General features: G+C 41.9%; 1 protein-coding gene across 1 annotated transcript in view; it reads right to left on the bottom strand.

Moving 5' to 3' along the window:
* LOC126214853 (F-box/LRR-repeat protein 2-like) overlaps nt 1–23,424 on the bottom strand; it is a 121,662-nt gene extending 98,238 nt beyond the window's left edge. Inside the window, exon 1 of the mRNA XM_049941487.1 lies at nt 23,352–23,424. The gene's annotated coding sequence lies outside the window, so the exon portion shown is untranslated. The remainder of the gene's footprint in view (nt 1–23,351) is intronic.
* Between the last annotated feature and the right edge of the window lie 3 nt (nt 23,425–23,427).

Genomic DNA, 23,427 nt, shown 5'->3' with positions numbered 1-23,427 from the left:
ACGTGTATACACACATATACAGCAGTTGATTCTTGAGGGTTTGATCCCCTCGACTCCAAGTGAAAAGATTCTGTTTTCCACCTAATCACCTATGCCCCCTACTCCCACAACCAGGCCCATTTCGCCCCCCTCACCACCCTCCACTAAATCTCCCATAGCATGGCACAACACTACAGACCTTTACCATAACATCCGCTCCCTGCCCCCCCCCCCCCCCAAAAAACTCCTTTCTTCCACACCCACTATCGACACTGCGTAGATGCCTTCATCCTAAATGAAACCTTCCTCCAACCCCATATCTCCATCTCCACAACCCCTTACACCCTCCACCGCACCCATAACCTGTACCACCTGGTGCATGGGGTGGGGGGTTGCTATTGGCTACCTGAAGCACCTCCCTGTTTGGCTCCAACCTCTCCTCAACAATCCTGCCGAGCATCTCACCTTCAGCCTCTTCTTCCCCACCCTTACCATCACATGTTCCACCATCTACGTCCGCTCTCATACGCCCATCCTGTATGATTTCCTGGCCCACATTGACCGTACCTTCTCCACCTATGTGATTGCCGCAGACCTCAATATCCACAGCCGTGTTCCTGCCGAACTCCAGCAGTGGCATCGGTTTATCACCACCCTCCAGAGAGACCTGGTTCCCCTCCCACATCACACCTGACCCGAATCCAACACCACTCCTGATGTGATCCTAGCCTCTCCCAACGTCCTTGGGCGCATCACCACGGAAGTCCTTGCCCTAATTGGCAGTGACCATGCTCCCATCCTCCTCACGATTTCTGATGGTCGCCATCCCCACCCCATTCCTCGCCCTGACATTCCTCCTTAACTTGTCCATGATTACCCCTGTGCTAACTGGTATGCCTACCGGTACTCCATATGCATCCAGGTCGAACATCTCGATGACATCTCTCATACTGCTACCTTCCTCTTGGAATCCATCCTTACCTGGCACATCCATCACCATCTCCATTGACACCACCTCCTCCCCAACACCCGATGTGTCTTTCGGCCTTCCTTCTCTGCCGATGACCAAGTCCTACACCTCACTCATCTCCTCTCCCTCCAGCTTAACTCCCGTCGCTCCGCCATTTTTGTCTCCCTAGACTTCAAAAAGGCCAAAGGCCTACAGCCGCATATGGCATCCCTGTCTCCTGTTTAAACTCTAGACCTAGGCCCTTCCTATCAACTATGTCCATCTGATTGCCTCCTTCTCCTCCTACATTACCATCTGTAATGCCCATTCCTGCACTTTCTATCTCTCTGTGGATGTGCCCCAGGGCTCTGTGCTCTCCCCTCTCCTCTATCTCCTGTACACTACCAATATGCCTCAATTCCCCCCCCCCCTCCCCCCACCGGTCCACCTCCTGCAGTATGCTGATGACACCACCTTCCTTGCCCTTGCTCCTACGCTTCAACAGTCCCAACGACTTCTCCAGAGTCACTTTGACCTTTTTGCCACATGGTGTAACCAGTGGCTCCTCAAAATCTATCCTTCCAAGACCCAGGCGATCATCATAGGTTGTACCACTCGCTCCTCCTGGCTCCTTGATTTTTCCCTTACCATCTGCACCCATCCTGTCCGCCTCTCCCCCTCCCTCACCTACCTTGGTCTCACCATTGACTGTCACCTCACCTGGATCCCTCATCTCTGCTCTATCCAATCCAAAACCCACAACCACCTCTGCCTCCTTAAACTCCTCTTTGGCTGGACATGGGGGTTGAACCCCTCTACCATCCTCCACACCTACAAATCCTTAATCTGTCCCATCCTCTGTTATGCCAGTCCCACCTGGATATCCCCCCCTCCCCAAATTCTATAAATCCCTCCAAATCCTCGAGCACCATGCACTCCACCTTGCCTTCCATATACACCTCCCATCCCCCATGCGGATCCTCTATGACCTGATTCCTTTCCCCCATCTGCTCCTTTTCCCCGAACATATCTGAGTCCTCTACACCTCCTGCTGACTTGATCCCCCCCATTCCCTGGTTGCTCCTCTCCTCTCCTCTCCAACCCCCACCCACTGCCGCCCTTTCACCATTGTGTCCCCACTACCCTCCACCTCTACACCCTTCATCTGCTTTCCCAAGGTGGCTTGTGTCAACTCCCCCTCCTGGACGATGCCCTCTCTCCATCCATTTATCCCTCCTATCAACGCTGATCCTCACCTCCCCTCCCTCACTTTGTCCTTTTCCTGGGTTCCCTCCCCCCCTTCCATCCTGTTTCTTTTTTCCCCACCTACCCTCTCTTTGACTCCTTTCTCTCCCTTAAGTCCTTTTTCTTTCCTCTCCACTCGCTTCCCCACTCTTTCTCGCGTCCACCCTGTTCCCCTTTTTTTCTGTGTCCTCTCCCTCCTTCGGCTACCCCCTTTTTTCTTTTCCTCTCCTCCTTTTTTTTCCCTCCTCATCAGTCCGGGTCCTCCCCCCCCCCCCCCTTTCTCCTCTATGGTGCAGTTTTAAGTGTGTGTTCAGTGTTGTGCGTCCTGTTCCAGTGTTGCGAACAGACACCGTACTGTCGCTAGGTGTGTTTTTTTTTAACTCTTGTGAACAGAAACCAGACTGTCGCCGTGTTTTTTAATTGTACCTGTCTAATTACTATGTGTTTTACTCAGCATCATCAACCCTTTATTTTTTTATTTTCACTTCGCAACTTTTCGCCATGTCACAGTTTTAACCAGTCATAATTTTATCACCTGTTTTTATTGTTTTATTATCTCCTCATTACGTTTTTAACTTCTGTAGGCTGCAGAGTGGCATGTGACACCACTGCCAGCCCACCCTCCACCCCCCACCCAACTCCGGGGAGGGGCAATAAAAATTCAGTAAAGAAAAAAAATCCAGCAGTCACAGGCTCTGCTTCCACATGCAGCCACCATTCCTTTCCGTTTTGTGCTGCATTCCTCCAGGTGTTTTCAATCTCCAGGGCTGCCAGACCTTCGAGAGTTCTTCCATCCAGTGCTGCCTTGGTCGTCCTGTGGGATGTCTGGTGTTTGGTTCCCCTTCAAATGCTTTTTTCGCCTGTCTTTGTTCTGGTATACAGGCTACATGGCCTGGCGACTGGATTATTTTGCTCTTGAGCTTCTGTAGTATTGTTGGTAGTTGCATCAAGTGGTAAATTTCCTCATTCCTCCTCCTCCTCTATTTTCGTTTGTCTAAGATTGGTTCTCATATTTTCCACATTGCTTTCCTTTCAAATACTAATAATTTTTCCTTTTCGCATTTTGTCATGGTCCGGGTTTCTGAACCATGCATGGCTGCTGGGCATATCAGTGTGTTATAGATTCTCATCTTAGTATTTGCTGATATAGATTTGAGCGGAGCGTCTTCCTGAGGGAAACGTGCATTTCATTCCCACTGCCATTCTTTCCTTGATGTCCGTTTCTGCAGTGTTATTACTGGTAAACCAAGATCGCAAGTATTTGAACTGGTTAACTCTCTTGAACCTCACGCCATCCATACAAAAATTCTTGTTGCTCGTCTTCTTCCTAATCGCATGAACTCCTTCTTAATTCGCCTTTAGTCCAATGTTCTGTGTGTAATTGCCCATTTTTTGGTACGTTTCTTTCAATTCATAGATTGATTCACTTAGCAGTACTATATGATCTGCATATGTGAGATAGCTGAAATTACCACCCATCAGTACTCCAGCCCATTTCTTCTGCCTACATTCCCTTATTACTTTCTGTAAGATGACTGAACAGAACACATGAGAGAGCATCCCCTTGTCTGAGATGTGTCTCAACCCCTCAGAAACGTACAACTACTCTTGATCCATCCATACAAGTTTGCACCATTCTCATTAGCTTCTCAGGGATTCTGAAGTGACACAGTGCATTATATATGCTATTCCTGGTGATGCTGCTGTAATGCAAATAGAAAATTGACGAACAGACTATACAAATGTTTATCACATTCTCAGTGTTTTCCAAACAATTGTCTTAGGGTGAAAATGTGATTTATTGTTGATCAGTTTGGATGAAATTCCTGGAGTTGATACTCATGTATGTTATCCTCTAGGAATGGTTGAATTTTCTGAGGATAATGATAGACAGTACCCTGTAGGTTACATTCAGCAAACTGATACCTCTGTAGTTACCACATTTCATTTTGCATCTTTTCTTGTATATTGGGCATATTATGGCCAATTTCCAGTCTTCTGGCAATGTCTCATTCTTCCATGTAAGCTGGATCAGTTTATATATTTCTAAGTGCAGGCTCTTCACTCCCCCTTTGATTAATTCTCCTGTTATTCTTTCCTTCCCTGGGGCCTTGTTGTTTCTGAGTTTTCTGATTGCAGTCTTCACATCTTCTCCATTCACTTCCAAATCTTCTTCATCTTTCCTTTCCTCCATGGTGTCTGCACATAGCATCTCATCTGGATATGAAGAGTCAAGAGTTCTGAGAAGTACTCTTTTCATCTGTCTATAATTATTTCCTTGTCATTTGTCAGGTTGCCATTCTTATCTCTAATGACGTCTACCGATGATGCTCATGTCAGGAACGTTAACGAAATTGTGCGGGCCAATCGAAGACTGACTGACTGAGAGATTGCAGAAGAATGTGACACTTCAGTTGGATCATGTCATGAAATGTTGACACGGTATCCTGGAATGCATCGTCTTTCCACCAGGTTCATTCCGCAGCTCATGAGTCAAGACAAGAAAGACCTTCACGTCACAGTCTGTGATGAGCTTTTGGATCACACAATTGAGAACGAGATGTCCCTTAAGAGAATCCTAACTGGGTCTATGGTTATAATGTTGAGACCAAGGTTCAGTCTTCACATTGGGTCGGAAAAGGTTCTCCAAGACCAAAAAAAAGCTCGTCAGGTCAGGTCACGTGTCAAAGACATGCTGATAGTTTTCTCTGACTTTGGAGGATTAGTTCATCATGACTGCATGCCACAGGGACAAACTGTTAACTGATGGTACTATCAGGACGTGTTGTGACGTCTGCAAGAAAATGTCAGAAGGAAATGGCCTGAAATGTAGCGAAATAATAAAACGCTCTTGCATCACAATAAGGGCACATTCATCCCTGCTGGTGCGTGAGTATTGCACAAAAAATGAAATCACTGTGCTGCCCCATCCTCCAGACCAGGCCTCTGCAGACTTTTTTTTTTTCCCAAGTTGGAAACCCCGTTGAAAGGGCGAAGATTTGCAACAGTAGACGAGGTAAGAGAAATTTCGCATACGGCACTTCGCACAATCCAGCAATACGTGTATCAAGACTGTTTCCGGATGTCAAAAGGACATTGGGAATGGTGTATCAATTGTCGAACAGAGTATTTCGAAGGTGACCATGCACCATAAGTACTCTACTGGCCATTAAAATTGCTACACCAAGAAGAAATGCAGATGATAAACGGGTATTCATTGGACAAATATATTATACTAGGACTGACATGTGATACCATTTTCGCGCAATTTGGGTGGATAGATCCTGAGAAATCAGTACCCAGAACAACCACCTCTGGCCGTAATAACGGCCTTGATACGCCTGGGCATTGAGTCAAACAGAGCTTGGATGGCGTGTACAGGTACAGCTGCCCATGCAGCTTCAACATGATACCACAGTTCAGCAAGAGTAGTGACTGGCTTATTGTGACGAGCCAGTTACTTGGCCACAGTGACCAGACGTTTTCAATTGGTGAGAGATCTGGAGAATGTGCTGCCCAGGGCAGCAGTCGAACATTTTCTGTATCCAGAAAGGCCCGTACAGGAACTGCAACTTGCGGTCATGCCTTATCCTGCTGAAATGTAGGGTTTCGCAGGGATCGAATAAAGAGTACAGCCACGGGTCGTAACACATCTGAAATGTAACGTCCACTGTACAAAGTGCCGTCAATGCGAACAGGAGGTGACTGAGACGTGTAAACAATGGCACCCCATACCATCACGCCGGATGGTACGCCAGTATGACGATGACGAATACACGCTTCCAATGTGCGTTCACTGCGATGAGGCCAAACATGGGTGTGACCATCATAATGCTGTAAACAGAACCTGGATTCATCCGAAAAAATGACATTTTGCCATTCGTGCACCCAGGTTCGTCGTTGAGTACACCATCGCAGGCGCTCTTGTCTGTGATTCAGCATCAAGGGTAACCGCAGACACGGTCTCTGAGCTGATAGTCCATGCTGCTGCAAACGTCGTTGAACTGTTCGTGCAGATGGTTGTCGTCTTGCAAATGTCCCCATCTGTTGACTCGGATCGAGACATGGCTGCACGATCCGTTACAGCCATGCAGATAAGATGCCTGTCATCTCGACTGCTAGTGATCCGAGCTCGTTGGGATCCAGCACGGCGTTCCGCATTACCCTCCTGAACCCATGATTCCATATTCTGCTAACAGTCATTGGATCTCGACCAACGCGAACAGCAATGTCGCTATACGATAAACCGCAATCACAATAGGCTACAATCCGACCTTTATCAAAGTCGTAAACGTGATGGTACGCATTTCTCCTCCTTACATGAGGCATCACAACAACGTTTCACAAGGTAACACCGGTCCACTGCTGTCTGTGTATGAGAAATCGGCTGGAAACTTTCCTCATGTCTGAACGTTGTAGGTGTCGCCACTGGCGTCAACCTTGTGTGAATGCTCTGAAAAGTTATCATTTGCATATCACAGCATCTTCTTCCTGTCGGTTAAATTTTGTGTCTGTAGCATGTCATCTTCATGGTGTAGCAATTTTAATGGCCAGTAGTGTAAAAGGTAAGCATAGAAAAAAATTTGTAGACAAAGTTCCAAAACTTTTTGAACAGCCTCGTAAAATTGTACACACTCTGCATCAACATTAGGTTGGAAAATAAGTTTTCTCTTAACTGGAGCTGAAACACTCAAGTGTTACTGTTACTTCGATTGTACATGAAGTTATATTCTAAGTGAAATGAAGGCATCAGAAATGTCGGAAAATGAAGATGAGTATTCCAGTCCTGTGCAGATTACAAGTACAAGGAAATGGAAAGTGTTGTGGTGTATTTCTGACTCTTCAAAAAAATTGCTGGCCATGAGTCATGTCACAAGTGACTATTGGAAGTGCGAACAATTGAGATGTTTTTAGAATGTTCCATTTACAGAATGGAATAGATTAATGAAGTAATTCAATTAAATGGCTTCCTGTGATACAATGTAAGTTTTGGCTACCTCAGAACTGAAACTTGGTCAGTGTGTGGCAAATTTATAGCAGACTGTTCTAAACTTAATTTATGGATTAACAATGATAAATATGTAACTCAGATGCAAACTTTTAATAAGCAGAAACAACATCTAATGACATAAAATGAACTACATAAAAAGAAGGCAGATAAATTTTATGAGATTAAATGTTCTGAACATTTGAAGTCCAGAAAATGTGTGAGTAAGAAAGCAACCTTTATGGATTATCAGAAGAATCTTCGACTTCCTAATATTTGAGCCAGTGAAGCATATCACTGCAGGCAGTCATCACTTTATTCCTTCAATATTTATTTGCTTTCTTCTGGGAAATCAGTATTTCATACATATGATAAAACACTTTCCAAAAAGTGATTTTAGACTATGATCAGAACAAGATGTACATCCATAAACACTGCAAGCTGGAATGTTTGATTAAACAACTAAAGGTAATGTTTTGGGGCAACTAAGATGATGGACGTCAACTTCAAATTTTTGACATCATGACAACTTCTCTTATTTTCACCCCTATGGGCGGAGTTCTGTGACTTTTGGCATGGTTCCAACGGTTAAACTGTAAGCAGTCACCAGAATATCTGTAATATTTGGATGTAGTATTGCACACTACATTGATGGTAGACGCTAGACAATGAAGAGAGTGTGCAGGATCACAATGCATGTAGACATATTAGTAAATCATTCCGTAAATTGCAAGTATTTTATCATCTATAAATTGCATGTTATGCAGTAAAATTGTATCAAGTGGTATTAGAATATGTGCAGTGATGGTGGTATCATCTACATTGTTTTGTGAAAGTAGATCGAGAAATGTATTATGCACATGTGGAACAAAGTTTAATGGATGTATGGATGCAATTGAAACGTGTTGTTCTAACCATGAACTTGACGTGCTAGACGTAGTGCAGAAAGACACAGAATAACACAGTATTCTGGTGGGAAAAAATTGTGAAATGCTTACCTAAAGCACCACAAAAAGAACTTGGAAATTTTCAAGCCTACAATGTACCAAAGAAATGCGTAAAAACTAAACTTGTTTCAAATGAATTCAAGGTTCCTTTAAAAAACTGATTTCAACATTTACCTTTGGACAATGAACTTAAAACGGAATTCACATAAAGCATATTTATTTGAATCGGCAACAAAAACCATACAATGCTGTAAAACCTCTGTAGAAACTGACTGTCGTGAAGGTGTTTATTTATTTATTTATTCATTAACAGATTCTGCTTATAGACCATCAAGCTGGTGACCTTTGCAAATGTCATACATTGGTTGAGTAGATTAATATAGGTAACACTTACACACAGTAGAGGAACATACTTTAATATTGATATTCTAATTATATTTAATGTTGCAACTGCGGGCAAGTAGATTAGAATTCATTGAATGAATACAAACACTTATTTACTAAAAAGGCTTTTAACTCCCTGTGGAACAGCTTTGGCTCACAAGTTTTAAAAGCGTGTGGCAGCTTGTTGAACTATATCTGCCCATTAATATAAGGAGTATTGTCAGTTATTTTTGATTTTGTTCTCTGTCTGAAGTAGTTCTAGTACCTCCAGCATCATAATGTCATTAATGGCAGAAATATACCAGCCAGAAGTGCCACTGACTCTAATATTAAAGTATCTGTCTCTTCTTGATCTTTGTGTATGATAGGATACACAATTATAAACAGCCAAATATTTGTGACAAGGAGGAATATAAATATTATTGTTTCTCTTTCCATTCGCAGTAATTTGTCATGTTAGGTTTCTGTCTGGCCACACACACTCGTAAGTCACCATATATTCAGAAATAAACACCCAAATATTTGTGAGAAAGAAGTACTTGAATTTTATTGTTGCTTGTTTCAGTCACAGCAATTAAAGCTGTCCTCCTAGGTTCCTGCCTAACCTCTCACTCTGAAATCATCATATATTTGGAAATAAAGAGTGAAATATTTGTAACAAGGAAGAATATGAATTTTGTTGTTTCTCATTTCACTCACAGCAATTTAAGCTGAACTCTTGGGTTTCTGCTTAAACACACACACAAAAATTGTCACACATTCAAAATTAAATGGCCAAATTTTTACTTAATACTTCGTTTTCTTATCAGATGAAAATGTAAATAATATATAAAGTTGTATAACACAGACAAACATGTGGTTCCTGAAGAAGGGCAGCAGCCTTTTCAGTAGTTGCAGGGGCAACAGTCTGGATGATTGACTGATCTGGCCTTGTAACACTAACCAAAACGGCCTTGCTATGCTGGTACTGCGAACGGTTGAAAGCAAGGGGAAACTACAGCCGCAATTTTTCCCGAGGGCATGCAGCTTCACTGTATGGTTAATGATGATAGCGTCCTCTTGGGTAAAATATTCCGGAGGTAAAATAGTCCCCCATTCGGATCTCCGGGCGGGGACTACTCAAGAGGACGTCGTTATCAGGAGAAAAAAAACTGGCATTATACGGATCGGAGCGTGGAATGTCAGATCCCTTAATCTGGCAGGTAGGTTAGAAAATTTAAAAAGGGAAATGGATAGGTTAAATTTAGATATAGTGGCAATTAGTGAAGTTCGGTGGCAAGAGGAACAAGACTTTTGGTCAGGCGAATACAGGGTTATAAATACAAAGTCAAATAGGGGTAACGCAGGAGTAGGTTTAATAAAGAATAAAGAAACAGGAATGCGGGTAAGCTACTACAAACAGCATAGTGAACGCATTATTGTGGCCAAGATAGACACGAAGCCCACACCTACTACAGTAGTACAAGTTTATATGCCAACTAGCTCTGCAGATGATGAAGAAATTGAAGAAATGTATGATAAGATAAAAGAAATTATTCAGATAGTGAAGGGAGACAAAAATTTAATAGTCATGGGTGACTGGAATTCGGTTGTAGGAAAAGGGAGAGAAGGAAATGTAGTAGGTGAATATGGATTGGGGGTAAGAAATGAAAGAGGAAGCCACCTCGTAGAATTTTGCACAGAGCACAACTTAATCATAGCTAACACTTAGTTCAAGAATCATAAAAGAAGGTTGTATACATGGAAGAAGCCTGGAGATACTGACAGGTTTCAGATAGATTATATAATGGTAAGACAGAGATTTAGGAACCAGGTTTTAAATTGTAAGATATTTCCAGGGGCAGTTGTGGACTCTGACCACAATCTATTGGTTATGAACTGTAGATTAAAGCTGAAGAAACTGCAAAAAGGTGGGAATTTAAGGAGATGGTACCTGGATAAAGTGACTAAACCAGAGGTTGTACAGAGTTTCAGGGAGAGCATAAGGAAATAATTGACAGGAATGGGGGAAAGAAATACAGTAGAAGAAGAAGAATGGGTAGCTTTGAGGGATGAAGTAGTGAAGGTAGCATAGGATCAAGTAGGTAAAAAGAAAAGGGCTAGTAGAAATCCTTGGGTAACAGAAGAAATATTGAACGTGATTGATGAAAGGAGAAAATATAAAAATGCAGTAAATGAAGCAGGCAAAAAGGAATACAAACGTCTCAAAAATGAGATCGACAGGAAGTGCAAAATGGCTAAGCAGGGATGGCTAGAGGACAAATGTAAGGATGTAGAGGCGTATATCGCTAGGGGTAAGATAGATACTGCCTACAGGAAAATTAGAAAGACCTTTGGAGAAAAGAGAACCACTTGCATGAATATCAAGAGCTCAGATGGCAACCCAGTTCTAAGCAAAGAAGGGAAAGCAGAAAGGTGGAAGGAATATATAGAGGGTCTATACAAGGGCGATGTACTTGAGGACAATATTATGGAAATGGAAGAGGATGTAGATGAAGATGAAATGGGAGATATGATACTGTGTGAAGAGTTTGACAGAGCACTGAAAGACCTGAGTCGAAACAAGGCCCCGGGAGTAGATAACATTCCATTAGAACTACTGACAGCCTTGGGAGAGCCAGTCCTGACAAAAATCTACCATCTGGTGAGCAAAATGTATGAGACAGGCGAAATACCCTCAGACTTCAAGAAGAATATAATAATTCCAGTCCCAAAGAAAGCAGATGTTGACAGATTTGAAAATTACCGAACTATCAGTTTAATAAGTCAAGGCTGCAAAATACTAACGCGAATTCTTTACAGACGAACGGAAAAACTAGTAGATGCCGACCTCGGAGGAGATCAGTTTGGATTCTGTAGAAATATTGGAACACATGAGGCAATACTGAACCTACGACTTATCATGGAAACTAGATTAAGGAAAGGCAAACCTACGTTTCTAGCTTTTGTAGACTTAGAGAAAGCTTTTGACAATGTTGACTGGAATACTCTCTTTCAGATTCTGAAGGTGGCAGGGGTAAAATACAAAGAGCGAAAGGCTATTTACAATTTGTACAGAAACCAAATGGCAGTTATAAGAGCTGAGGGGCATGAAAGGGGAGTAGTGGTTGGGAAGGGAGTGAGACAGGGTTGTAGCCTCTCCCCGATATTATTCAATCTCTATATTGACCAAGCAGTGAAGGAAACAAAAGAAAAATTTGGAGTAGGTATTAAAATCCATGGAGAAGAAATAAAAACCTTGAGGTTCGCCAATGACATTGTAATTCTGTCAGAGACAGCAAAGGACTTAGAAGAGCATTTGAACGGAATGGATAGCATCTTGAAAGGAGGATATAAGATGAACATCAACAAAAGCAAAACGAGGATAATGGAATGTAGTCGAACTAAGTCAGGAGATGCTGAGGGTATTAGATTAGGAAATGAGACACTTAAAGTAGTAAAGCAGTTTTGCTATTTGGGGAGCAAAATAACTGATGATGGTCGAAGTAGAGAGGATATAAAATGTAGACTGGAAATAGCAAGGAAAGTGTTTCTGAAGAAGAGAAATTTGTTAACATCGAGTATAGGTTTAAGTGTCAGGAAGTCATTTCTGAAAGTATTTGTATGGAGTGTAGCCATGTATGGAAGTGAAACATGGACGATAAATAGTTTAGACAAGAAGAGAATAGAAGCTTTCGAAATGTGGTGCTATGGAAGAATGCTGAAGATTAGATGGGTAGATCACATAATTAATGAGGAGGTATTGAATAGAATTGGGGAGAAGAGGAGTTTGTGGCACAACTTGACTAGAAGAAGGGATCGATTGGTAGGACATGTTCTGAGGCATCAAGGGATCACCAATTTAGCATTGGAGGGCAGCGTGGGGGTTAAAAATCGTAGAGGGAGACCAAGAGATGAATACACCAAGCAGATTCAGAAGGATGTAGGTTGCAGTAGGTACTGGGAGATGATGAAGCTTGCACAGGATAGAGTAGCATGGAGAGCTGCATCAAACCAGTCTCAGGACTGAAGACCACAACAACACAGACTACTTGGATGACATTCATAAGAAAGTCCCAGAATGTGTTACCAACATTAAGATGAAACGAGAATCGCATATGGCAGGCTACAAATTCTCACCCTCTGTCTCTTTTGTCTACGACATTATCCATTACACTCAGCCTACTTCATGCGATTTTTGACTCTTGTCTCAGTTATCCTCTGAAGGCTTATTAATTGATGTATAATGATACGGATGACGTGTATGTGATAAATTTTCAATGCGCTGTTGCCTTGAAATGGCATACTGTAAGTTACAATACGAAACAGATAAATATGCCAAAATAAATCAACAAAAGATCTTCTGTGGCAGCTGAAGTTAGTGCAATGCTCAGCTTACTGGGAAGTGATGTCAGAATGGCATGTCACAAGGCCTACGAGAAAGACAGGCCACGGTGCGCATGTCACGAAGGTAGTCCTGCGCTCGCCCAAATCAGCAGACAAGATACGTTTCAACACCTGTTAATTCATAACTAGGCATGTCCGTACAAACGAAAACTGAATCTTCTACTGGAATCCGCTATTATGGAATCTTACTGTTGTTAGTCCTATAATGATGGGAAGTCCATGGGCCTACTTATAATTTGTTACAGCTGTACTGGCTTACTATAAAATAAAATAATGCTAACATGATTATCAGTTGGATAAGGCACCACTTCCAGCATGTAATAAGTACTGTTAAGCAGAAGAGACTAAATGCTATAAACAAGCTGTTATACCATTTACATCGAGTATTGATATAAAATTAAATTTTGCTGTAGTACTGTTAATCAGTAACACTTCATAAAAGCAGATTCCAGTGGAAGATGCAATTGTCATTAATACTTACACACCCAGCTGTGGGTTAACAGGTTTAAAAACGCATTTTGTCTGCTGAGTTGAGCTTGCGAGTGAGTTCAGGACTACCTTTGTGACGTATGCGCCGCGGCCTGTCTTTCTCGTGGGCCTCGGGCATGTCACTCAATGCATCCATGCAACAGGCACTCAACTGATTTGTTGTTTCTTGCAGTTTTGGTATTACAGCTTTCAGTATGCTGTTTCAAGAAAATGGCACAATGAAGATTTGTCACAAAAACGTCAACCTCGTCTCGTCTCAGGATAGAAAAAGCGAAGTATTAGAACAGGGCTACAGGGAGACAGAAGGCAGCAAGCAAGACCTGAAGCACACTATAGAGAGTAGCGAGAACAACCAGAAAGAAAACAACATTCACAAAGTATATGGCACTGTAAATAACATCAAAAATGGATATCAACAACCAGCAGCCTTTCGTAACATCGATGGAAAAATTATCACTGGATCAGACAATATATTAAAGGCTTAGAAAGAATATTTTGACGACTTATTGAACAGCCCAGAACCAGATAAAAGGGCCGGCTGCGGTGGCCGTGCGGTTCTAGCGCTGCAGTCCGGAACCGCGGGGCTGCAACGGTCGCAGGTTCGAATCCTGCCTCGGGCATGGATGTGTGTGATGTCCTTAGGTTAGTTAGGTTTAAGTAGTTCTAAGTTCTAGGGGACTGATGACCTAAGACGTTAAGTCCCATAGTGCTCAGAGCCATTTGAACCAGATAAAAGGCTGGAGAAAACATGCCCCACAACAGCTGAATTTCTTTAAATGAGCCAACATATGAAGACGTAATCAATAGTTTAAAAAAAACTGAAAAAACCACAGTGGTGGGAACTCAAGAATACGAGGGGAATTGCTGCAATATGGTAGTCATAAACTTTATGAGAAACTGTTTCACCTTATTCTTAAAATCTGGCAGGATGGAAAAATTCTGGATGAATGGAGGTAATCAATTATTGTCGCTATACACAAGAAAGGAGTTAAACGAAACTGCAGACATTACAGAGGAATAGACCTACTAGTCACAGCATATAGTGCTGTGATGTATAGTATAGAAAAGACTCACCACCTACACCAAAGAAATAACAGAGGACTACCAGAATGGCTTTTGTAAAAATAGATCAACAGCAGACAGCATATTCTGCATCAAGGACATCAATGAAAAAATATGAGAATACAACAAGAGCATCCAGTACCTGTTCATATACTTAAAAAAGGACTATGTTTTGGCGCACAGAGAAACGGTATGGGAAATCGTGGCAAGAATACAGAATCCCAGGAAACTCACTCGGCTTTGTCAAATCGTGTATGAGAAGGTAGTAAGCAGGATGTCATACTGTGGCACGGTACTGGAATGTTTTGAAAACAAAACTGGACTGAAGCCGGGTGATGCTCTATTCCCACACATCTTTAGCTTTGTCATGGAAAACGTGGCAAGAGAAACCAAATGAATAACAAATGGAAACATCACAGGTGAACTGCCAAATATACTGGACTATGCAGATGATGTAGGTTTTTTGTTGTTGTCTCATTGTCACTATAGGCTTTTACTATGGAAAGCAAGGAGAGGATGTTGTTTGGTGGCTGGCATCCTCTTCCTATAATACAACTGCACGTATATATTAACAGGGTTCTTTATGCACAAGAATAAGAAAGCTACTAAACTTAAGCTAGTTGTTGTGGTACAAGCTCTTCTATAACAGCCCACGTTGGCCTCGCTGCTGGTGAAGTACCAGTCCTACTATGTACACTACTCTGGTCACTATGTGCTGCCTGAGAAAGAGACTCTGTCTGCAACTGCAAGTGACTGGACTGCGACTGATGACTCGCTGACTCACTGGATGACCGACTGGTACTGCCTCGCCCCTCTGGTGCGCAGCGGCGATCTAAGTACTTGCGGACGAGAGGGCATTGGCGGCGCACAGTTTGCGAGTCTGTCGTTGGCCTCTCTCCTGATTGGCTTGCTTGCTCAGGTGCAACCTCTTTGCCGCCTGGTGTGGTGGGGTCAGCTTACGCCAGAACAGTTTTAATATGAGATAACAGTGGTGAAATTGAAATACTGTTCAAGAAGCTAAACGAAACAGCCATGAAAATAGGCTTAAAAATTAATGAAGAAAAAACAGAATACATTATCATGTGAAGGGAAAACATAACTACAGAACACTGTGATAACCTTCACATAGAAAACTACACTTTCAGGAAAACTTACAAATTCAAATACCTTGGTGTAAGTATAAATGACTGCAGCAGATGACAAGTCAAATACCAAACTAGACTACAGAATGCATAAAAGTCTAGTTTTCCCTCCACAAACTTCTATACCCCAAACTCTTGTCTAGGAAAATCAAGGTAAAACTCTGACACAACCATCAGGCCAGTACTGCTACGTGGAGTTGAAGCACGGTGCATGACCAAAAAAGAAGTACACCAACTCTCAGTCTTCGAAAATAAAATGTACAGAAAAATCTTTGAGTCAATATTTGACCAAGCAACACAAAGATGGCTTTGGAGATCCAACGAAGAACTACATAAACTAGCCGACCGACCCTCAGTAGTGAACATTGCCATCACAAGACGTTTGCATCATGGTGTCAGTGTGGATCATGGCAGTATAGTCTGTCACATATATGACAAGAAGATGAAAGGCTCAGGATCCCCTGGAAGACAAGAAACAGATAGGGAGACAAGATGACCTCAGACTGCAGTGTCAGTGAATGGGAGGAAGTGGCACAAGATGGGAAAAACTGGAGGCAGATACTTAAGAGTGGTGTGGGGTCATCTTGTCCCAAAGAAGCCAAGGAATTGAGTGAGTGAACATTTGTTACACATTCTAGGACTTTATGTAGTAGAAGTATATTCTGCGATATCCAAAGTTATTTACATATAAGATCTCACACTCTCAGGAATGAATTTCTTTGATTTTGTTACTTCTGTCTGATTAGGAAAACCATATGTACTAGTATCTATGGACGAAGGATTTTCTAATACCAACAGCAAGTATCTTTGGCTGGAAAGAGTTTGCTGCTTGAAAAATAAGTGCACTTGGTGCATCAGTTCAAAGATAGTACAAGTATAGTGTAATAGTTTATGGCCCTAAACAGAAGTGATTCTTTCAGCAGTTAATGTATATCATAATAAAGCAGAGGCATACAGACAATCCCACAATGCTAACAAAGGGACATCAAAAAATGTTAGTACAGCTTTCCTTTCTGGCAGCAATGGCAGAGGCATTGCAAGAATTCTTTGTCACCAGCAAGTCTGCAGTAGGTACTACAAGTGTCTGGAACAGTCTTGCAGGACATTTTGAAGGACTATGAAAACAGTAATTGTGTGTTAAAAAAATCAATCCTGATAGTAACCAGCACAAACGATGTATATGAAAATGAACTCAAAGTAGCAACCAGAGTATTAAGAAAGACACTATGTACATCAGGGGAGCAGAAAGTGATTGTAACAGGTTTTCTGCATGTAATGTTTCCCATAAATATGTCTGTGGGACATACATACGCAGGGACATTCTTTGTATGCTCGTACCAAACGCTCAACACTTGTGATAATTTCTTCCTGTTCCTGCAAAGTTTGTTGACATGTATGGTCTGCCAAAAAATGTCTACTTGGAAGAGAGCCTGTTGCACGCAAAGTGATAAACAATTTGGTAAACACCCTGCAATCAGGTAATTGTCAAGTCGGAAAGCCCCTGTGGTATTCTCCTCTTACTGCAGTAGCACTACCATTGCAGAAGCCACATACATACACCATGTCTGCATATTCTTCATTACTGTAGGCATGTGGCATTGTTAGCAGCGCTTGTATGAACACAGTTAACACCATACACTACACAACTAACCGATCCGTCACCGGTGCACTACACAATGCAGCTTACACGGCACAACTGTGCACACAATGCATGATTGTACTACGTACATCACATGGCCATAATATGTGATAGGTCGCATAGTGTAAACAAGGAATGTACATGTGCATTGTTTGCAATAAAATCAAATTACGGTCTTGTTGTATTGCATATATGTTCACGTTGTGCTCATCAATTTTGCAGAATTAAAGTTCCTTTCAATACCCATACCTCTCTAATGAAGCATTTATGAACCTATGTTCATAATAACATTTTTTGTTCAGAATTACTTATACTATCACTGTGTAAAACATTGATCTTTCCTCCCCAAACACCCTGCATAGGCTACCAGTTTTTAATTAGGAATTCGTCAGTGGCATAGATGGAGTTGTCCACGAGAAATGATTTTACATTAGATTTAAAACTTGCTTTGCTACCCATCAGATATTTTGTGTTATTGGGCAAATGATCAAAAATTTTTATTGCTGCACATTAAACTCCTTTCTGAAAGTCTTACAGGCAACACAATTTCAAATGCAAACATCACTCAGAAAGAAATTATTAACACGGGTTGAGGGATATCTAATCATAATGCCTTCATCCCTACAATTCCAGTTATACATGTAAAAGAAAGGGCTGTAGGCCCTACATCTTTCTTACAGAAAAAAACTAGCTAAGCACTCATTGTTGCTTGGGTACATATTTATTCCAATCTTCTGTTAGTTCACCTCCTTATCCCTCTCTCTCTGTCAGTCTCCTCCTCGCACTCTCACTATCCATTTCCTCCACCTTCCTTTCTCTGACCATTTCCTTCTCTCCCCTTTCTCTGCCTATCTCCACCTCTTCCCTTTCTCTGTTCACTTCCTCCTCCCACTCTTTTTGTCCATCTCTTCCTTCCCCTCTCCCTGTACATCTCTTTCTCCTCCCTGTCTCTGCCCGTCTGCTCCTTTCCACTCTGCCCACCTTCTTCTTCCATTGGGGCTACTATAACAATGAAAACAATCAATTATTGATAAAATTATTTAATTCGATAGATAAAGAAATCCACTCACCAAGCAGCAGCAGAACACACACATGAAAGACTGATGTGATTGGCAAGCATTTGGGGCCAGTGGCTCCTTCTTCAGGCAGAAGGGTTGAAGAGGAAGGAAGAAGGGCAAAGGAAAAGGACTGGAGAGGTCTTGGAAAAGGGGTAGATTTTGGGAAAGTCATCCAGAACCGAGGGCAGGGGAGACTTACCATATGGGATGATAAGGAAAGACTGATTGTTCGGGACTGCATCTGACGCGATTTGAAAACCTGAGAGCGTAAATGTGGAAGACAGGGTAATATGCAAGACATAGATTACTACTAAAACATCGTGCACGAGTTAATAAGAGTGAGAAGCTTAGTACACTGTGCATAACAGAGGCGGGAGGGGGGGGGGGAGGTGAAAAATAGACAGGAAAGACAATGAAAGATGTAGAAAACTAAAACGGAGTGAAGCAAAGAGTAGTTATAGTGAAGAAAGGCTGAGACGGAAGAAAGTAACGTAAATTAAGGCCAGGTGGGTGGCGAGAACCAAGGATATGTTGTAGTGCTAGTTCCCACATACAGAGTTCTGAGAAACTGGTGTCTGGGGGAAGAATCCAGATGGTGCGTGCAGTGAAACAGGTGCCGAGGTCACAACTGTTATGTTGTAGAGCATGGTCTGCAACAGGATAAAATGATGCCCTGAAATAAAATTCATTCACCTAAAATTTTACCCACCACACCTAGAATAGCTTTCAGTCACCCTCCCAATCTCCTCAATATTCTTGTCAGACCCCAGTCTCCTCCTGCACCGATCTCCCTACCGTACGGCTCCTACCCCTCGGACCTTCCCCACTGCAAGATTCACCCTGTGCACCCTCCTAGCACTGTTTATAATAGCCTTGTAACTGGCAGAACATATACTATCAAAGGGAGAGCCACCTACAAAATTATGCGTCATATACCAGCTATTATGTAAACACTGTTCAGCCTTCTACATCGGCATGACTACCACCAAATTATCAGTTAGGCTGAATGGGCATACGCAGAGGGTATTACTGGCAACTTGCAAAATCCTGTTGCAGAGCAAGCTGTACAGCACAACATTCGTGACCTCGGCACCTGTTTCACCACGTGTGCCATCTGGATTCTTTCCCCAGACACCAGTTACTCAGATCTCTGCAGGTGCGAACTAGCACTAAAACATGCCCTCGGTTCTTGCTACCCATCTGGCCTTAATTTACGTTAATTTCTTGTGTCTCAGCTTTTCTTCACTGTAACTGCTCTTTGCTTCCCTCCATTTTAGTTTTCGACATCTTTCATTGTCTTTCCCATCTATTTTTCACCGCCCCCTCCCACCGCTGTTATGTATGATGCACTTAGCTTCTCACTTCTTATTAACTCAAGCATGATGTCTTAATAGTAATCTCTGTCTTGCATATTACACTGTCTCCCACCTTTAAGCTCACAGGTTTTCAAATCTTGTCTGATGCAGTCCCCAAAAATCTTCTCATCCCATATGATAAGTCTCCCCTGACCCGCAGTTCTGGATGACTTTCCCAAACTCCTCTTTTCCTAGACCTCTCCAGTCCTTTTCCTTCACCTTTCTTCCTTCCCCTTCAACACTTCTGCCTGAAGAAAGCTTGCTAATCATGTCAGTCTTTCATGGGTGTGTTCTGCCATCACTTAGTGAACAGATTTTTTCTCTAGCCAATTAAATAATTTCTTCCCCCATTTGTATCTTCACCTCACCTCCTATATGTCAATCTCCTTCTCCTTCTCTCTATGTCCATTTCCTTCTCTCTCTCTCTCTCTCTCTCTCTCTCTCTCTCCACCTTCTCCTCTTTCCTTTCTCTATCCATCTCCTTCTCACTCTTTCTCTGTATGTGTCCTCCTCCCCCTGTCTCTATCCATTCTCTCCTCTCCCCACATCTCTGTCCATCTCCCACTCTCTTTGTGTCAATGTCCTCTTCCTTCTCTCCCCCCCCCCCCCACCTATGTTCATCGCCTCCTTCCCCCTCTCCATCTGTTCGTCTCCTCTTCCCTCTCCATGTTGCCTCCCCACACCCATTGTATTTCTTTCCAGAAAGTAAGTGTGTAAAATTGGCTGAAATCGATCCAAAGGTTTAGGAGGAGCTTTTTATCCATGGCTTTGCCCGTCCTCACACATATCGCATATTCAGGGTGTACATAAAGTCTGGGAACACATTCAATTATTTATTGCACAACAACTAAACATTGTACAGATGTCATACATATTGCATTTTGAAGAGAAACTCTGAAAGTATTTTTTTTTTTTTTTTACAAACATTCAAAATTTGAACTATGAGTGCCCCAGCAGACGTCAATACGATAATCAAATTCTTGCCATACCCGTCCCAGCATGAGATCATCAACTGTAGCAGTTGCTTCCTGTATTCTCGTCCAGATTTCTGCTACATCATGTGGTAGAGGCAGTACATACACCAATTCTTTAATGTGTCCCCACAGAAAAAAGTCACACAGAGTAAGATCTGGTGATCGGGGAGGCCATTTCATGAAACAGCTGTCCCCTTCTGTAGCACAGCCGATCCATCAGTGTGGCAGCTCCGTGTTCAGGTACCCACGAACTTCACGATGAAAATGGGGTGGAGCCCCATCCTGCTGAAAGATGAATGGAGAGTCCAATTGCATTTGAGGCATCATCCATTGATGCAAAATGTCCAAGTAGGGATCTCCAGTGACAGTGCTCTCAGCGAAGAAGAATGGCCCGTACAGTTTTCGACATGACAAGGCACAAAAAACATTTACCTTTGGGGAATAATGCTCAAATTCAATGTATTTGTGTGGATGCTTTGTAACCCAGATTTGGCAATTATGCCAGTTCACTTTCCCATTAGTGTGAAAAGTGGCTTCGTTGCTAAAAATTAAGCGATCAACAATGCCATACCCATTCTCATTCAGTTGTTGCAACTACGAACAAATCTCAAAACACTTGTCTTTGTTGTCATCAATGAGCTTCTGCACTAGCTTCAATTTGAATGGTTTTATAGGCAGCTTCTGTCACAGGACTTTCCACACTGTCACCGGAGCCATTTCGAGTTCCTGGGGATGCACAATGCACAGATTTCTTTGGACTCTTTATGAATGTCTCTTGTACGTGCTCCACATTCACTTCACTCACACTGGGATAACCGTTTCTCTTTGCCGGGCACAAGCAACCCATCCCAACGACTTTGTTGTGCTAGTGGTAAATGGCCTTCCTTGTTGGTGGCTTCTTACCATACTTGGTTCTAAACATCTGTTGAACAGCTGTAGCACACTTGTTTTTGTCATACTCCAACACACAGAAAGTTTGTTCTGCACCTGAACTCAACTTGTTTACAAGTAGTGCTGACTATCAGCAAATTACCAAACTATGCTGTGGCAGTATACATGAAAAAATCTTTCAGGGTTTCTCTTCAAAATGACATATGTATGATATATGTACAATGTTTGGTTCTTGTGTAATAAATAATTGAAAGTGTTCCCAGACTTTATACTCACCCTGTATTTAACATATTTCACACGTATGTGTACAAATCCTTCACTTGTATCTCTAGTCAATTTTAACCAGCAGTTTTGTTTTCAACCAGCTCTATGTGTATGACGTGATATTTCTGAACTATGGGTCATACAATGATATATTTTTGCAGTTACATTCAACAGTGTATGTGAATACTGTATGCTAAATTTGTTTCAAATACAGTTATTAGTAAATAAGTAATGAATTATGAGGTAATGCCTGATGCGGAAATTTTACACCGTGAACAACAAAAATTTTGTAAGTGGTAAATTTTTTCCTTTTATCATTTTGTGGGGGGTGTCGCCAAGAAAAACCTTGTGAAGGTTTGAAATTATGTGTAAAGTTGGTTGCAAGTCACTAAGTGCTCTCATTCTGAAATACTTGCCTTAATATATTCTGGTTATTTGCAGGTCTTGAGCTATGCCTTTCGTCACCCCCACCCCTTTCAGAGGTAGGTGGTTGTTACCTCCACAGCAGTTCTTTCCATATGGTAAGTGATCTGCGTAACAAGTTGAAATCATTCCAGTTGTTTGGGAGGAGAGGTGAAACATACATTCATATGTATGGATTCCTCTGAGTAAAATTATCCTGGTTTTATAAATAGTCTAAGTAATCAATGATATTGGAAGTGCATTCACAATAATGTTCTAACAATGCTTACAATGCTTTCTCTTCAGTACTTATGATTAATTTTGAAATCTGCTTCCTGAAGAAATTGAGCAGAGCCCATTCATATGGGACCAATAAATCTAGTACCTGTATTTACATCGAGCATTAACATTTTCTGTAGCACTCTAAAAAGGCTTGCTTTTCAAATAAAAAGATCCACAGATTCGCAGTTTATGGAATATGTAAAGATTGATAAGAAAACTTATCAACAAGTAATTCCAAAGACAAAATTGCTTAGAAACTATAGCATAATAAGCTTGTCATGCAATAAATCAATATCTGTATGGGGATTTGTAAAAACTCAAATAGGGAAGAGTCACGAAGACCATGCTAACACTAATAACATTAATATTACTGAGTGGGGTGGCAAAGTCGTTTGACACTGGACTCACACTCAGGGAGTATGACAGTTCAAATCCGCATCCAGACATCCAGATCTAGGAATTCCGTGATTTCCCAAAATTGCTCCAGGGCAAAGCTGGGATGGTTCCTTTGAAACAGCATAACTGATTTCCTTCCCCTTCCTTGAAACATTCCAAGCTTGTGCTCAGTGTCTAGTGACCTCGAGGCAGACGAGAATTTAAACCCTAATTTCCTTCCTTCCAGTAATATTAGCAAAAAAACCAAACTACATAAATGATTTCTTTATAAATGCTTCTCAGACACTGAGCTTGTATTTTATAAATCAGGATGAACACAAGTATTGTACATGGTGTACAACTTGGGTTTAGTTTCGAATAGAGGCTATAAACATCAAATGTAAAATGTCACCAGGTGTAGATGAAGTGTCACTTATAACCCATACTGGTTCACAAATTGTAAAGTCCTTGGCTCACACTGCTAATTTACCATTTATTTAGGGAATGGTCCCCCACAGAGTAAAAGTTTTGAAAATTGTACCTTTATTCAAGAGTGTAAAGTTGGACAGTATTGGTCCATATCAATTCCTCCAGCATACTATAAAGTGTTTGAGAGA

Source organism: Schistocerca nitens, chromosome 12 (assembly GCF_023898315.1).
Source record: "Schistocerca nitens isolate TAMUIC-IGC-003100 chromosome 12, iqSchNite1.1, whole genome shotgun sequence".
Taxonomy (NCBI): domain Eukaryota; kingdom Metazoa; phylum Arthropoda; class Insecta; order Orthoptera; family Acrididae; genus Schistocerca; species Schistocerca nitens.
This window is presented reverse-complemented; position numbering and strand designations above follow the sequence as displayed.